Below are 3,167 nucleotides of genomic sequence, written 5' to 3'. Positions count from 1 at the left end.
GGCATGGAGGACGAAAGCCACCGCGAGTCGAGCGACATGCCATCACTCGGAGAGTGAGAGCCCGACCCGTGGTGCGACGTGCCGGGTGAGAAAATCTTCTTCAACCCGCGAGATGGCTTCTTCATCCTACAAAAAGACTCAAAAAACAACAAACACGTACCTAGCACCCAAGGTGTTAGCATTAGCATTAACTGAACTGGCGGAAAGAAAACAAGAGCTTGCGAAGAGAAGAAGCGAGCGACGAAACTAGCAAGAAGCACTTCTCTTATTGGACTCAACTTGCAACTCAAACTAAACTCGGAAATTCTTAGAACATGGAAGAAGCACAAATGCATAAGGGATGAGAGAAGGAAGCACCCCCAGCTGGACCTTTTATAGGGGAGCCAAAGGGCGGGCGGCCGGCCAAGGGGGGTGGCCGTTCGGCACCAAATTTTGAATTTCAACGCTTCTTCAAATTCAAACGTGCATGGGGAAGATCAAATGGAAATGTGGAAAGAATAAAAAGTGGAAAAGTAGTGGCCGGTCGACCACATTGTCCCCCACTCACATATGTCCCCTAGATACTTATCCCGCTGGCCGAAAGCAAAAAAGTGAAAAGCAACTTTCCCTTTTCTTTTTCCAAAGTTCTTTTTATTTATTTTTTGGAATTTTGGTTTTTGAAAAATGCAAAAGATGAAAAATAAAATGTGCTATGGAAAAGGAGAAAAATAAAATGGCAGATTTTTTTTTTGAATAGGGAGAAAATCAAAAAATGCAAATGGTGGAAGATGGGCGAAAAAAATCAAATGTGAGATAACTACCGGTTTAATCTCCCGGGCTCCCGGCGAGAGCGTCACATTTTTGGTCAGTGAGCAAGACCGTCTCCATACCTTGAACATTAGGTTGCCGATGCGACTAGAGACTTTGGCGCAGTCGGCATGACATTTTTGATGCATCACAAAAAATTGCTCGTGGAATAATTGGCATCAGGTTTCTTTCTGGAAGACTTGGCATTCTTCTTCGGTCCTGCTAAAACCCTTAACTGGTTGCACTGCTCTGCCCCTTTTGATTTGAATGTGAACATCTCCTCTTTCCCACTGATCTTCAACTGTATAATCCCAGCTGCGACGTCAATAGTTGCTCCGGCGGTGCTTAAGAATGGCCTCCCAAGAATGAGAGGTGTCTGTCAGCAGACATCCATCTCGAGTACCACAAAGTCCACGTGTACGAAGGAATTCCTAATTTTTACCGGAATATCCTCCGCGATCCCGACAGGACACCAGATCGATTGATCCGCTAGGTGCAGGTGCATGGAAGTAGGAAGCAAAGAATCATGATTGAGCTTATCATAGATTACCTTTGGCATGACACTCACACTTGCTCCAAGGTCGTAGAGAGCTTGATCAAACTTTTGTGCACCAATCAGACAAGAGATAGTTGGAACATCGGGGTCACCCATCTTATCTGGAAGGCCGTCAAGAATTGCTGCGTTGCACTTTTCTGCAATGAGGAGCTTATCCGTCTCGGGTATCGGCCGCTTCTGGTTGAGGATATCCTTCAGATACTTTGCATAGGTTGGAACCTGCATGACGTCAAGCATTGGGATGTTGACATACATCTTCCGGATCACATCCATGAAGCGACTGAACTTTTCATTGTCTACGGGCTTCTTCATTTGATGAGGAAACGGTAGCAGATTCGTATCACTGACATCCTTGCGAGAAGCTTTCCCAAGGTTAACTCCTTCCTTCTCTGGCCTCAACCTCGGCCTCACTTTCCTCTTCCTTTAGCTCAATTGGAGTTGTCTTCTTAAAGCTTGTCTTAGGTTCAGCAATAACCTTCCCGAATCGTGTAATCACAGCCTTCACATTTTCCTTGACTAGAATAGCTGGTTGACTAGGAAAATCCATGCCGTTCGGATGTGGCAGTGATGATGCTAATTGCGCGATTTGAGTCTCCAATAGCTTGTTGAAGCTCAGCTGATTTTGTACTGCCACTGTGAAGTTGTTCATCTTACCATCAATATTCTCTAGGACCTTATCATTGGCAAACAACTTCTTGCCAAATTCTACATTGATCCTCAGCTAATCCCTGACAATATCTCTGAGAGAGGGCTCATTCCTGTTGAAATTCTGTCGAATGGCAAATTGGACTTATTCCATCCCGAATTGAAGCCTTGGTTCGAACGAAAACTGTTGTTTGAGTTCCCAACAAAGTTGACATCCTGATGGACCGTCGGGCAATTGACAACCATATGGCCCGTTTCTCCGCACTCTTCACACGTCATGCGAGCGTCGACCATTTTGAGGTGCTCGAGGCTCAGATCTTCAAGTTTCTTCATGAGAAGATCAATTATGACGGTGAGCATATCCACCTCTTCAAGATGGTGAACCTTGCAGGTGCAGGTCCAAGTGCACTCATCAATCCAACTCTGACTAGAAGCCATCTTTTCAATCAATGCCTGAGTTTCCTTGATACTGAGAGCAAAGAATGAACCTCCAGCAGCAGCATCAATATGTTCCCTGGCGGAACGAATCAGCCCATGATAGAAGCTCTAGATGATGAACCACTCTTCCATTCCGTGGTGTGGGCATGCGGATATATAATCCTGCAATCGCTCCTATGCCTCGGCAATGGTGTCGTCTGTGAGCTGTTGAAAGCTCGAGATCTTGTTTCGGAGGGCATTGGTCTTGCCCAACGGAAAGAACTTGGCAAGTAATGCATTGGAGCACTTCTCCTAGGTGGACACAGCTTCCTTGTTGGCGTAAAACCACTGCTTCGCCTTTCCCAATAATGAGAATGGAAAGAGACGGAGACGTACCGCATCCTGTGATATTGCTCGGATGGTGAATGTATTGCAAATCTCCAGGAAATGCTGAAGATGAGCATTAGCATCCTCTGAAGCCTTCCCACAGAACGGGCTCTGCTGCACCATATTAATGAGTGCAGACTTAAGCTCAAAGTTACCATCTCCGACATTCATCATCGGACCAGTCCTAATGTTGGAGCTGGACGGAGCCGAAAAGTCATTGATGCACTTCTGAGTGGTAGCCATAGGTACTGGTTCTATGTGCGGTATTGATCCTTGAAACTGGTCGACGATCTCCCGAACGCGGGATCCTGAAGATCCTGGTGAGGAAAGCCTAGAACGGGGTTTCCTTAGCAAAGATTCCGGATCTGGATCGTAA

General features: G+C 46.1%; 1 non-coding gene across 1 annotated transcript; it reads left to right on the top strand.

Annotated features, from left to right (window-relative positions):
* The first annotated feature begins 2,555 nt into the window (after positions 1 to 2,555).
* Positions 2,556 to 2,662, top strand: LOC112879182. Its single transcript, XR_003226005.1, has one exon. It is a non-coding gene; the product is annotated as a small nucleolar RNA R71 (small nucleolar RNA).
* Positions 2,663 to 3,167: the final 505 nt, after the last annotated feature.

This window comes from Panicum hallii, chromosome 1, assembly GCF_002211085.1.
Source record: "Panicum hallii strain FIL2 chromosome 1, PHallii_v3.1, whole genome shotgun sequence".
Lineage (NCBI taxonomy): Eukaryota > Viridiplantae > Streptophyta > Magnoliopsida > Poales > Poaceae > Panicum > Panicum hallii.
Note: the sequence above shows the minus strand (reverse complement) of the source record. Positions and strands in the feature narration are given on the sequence as shown.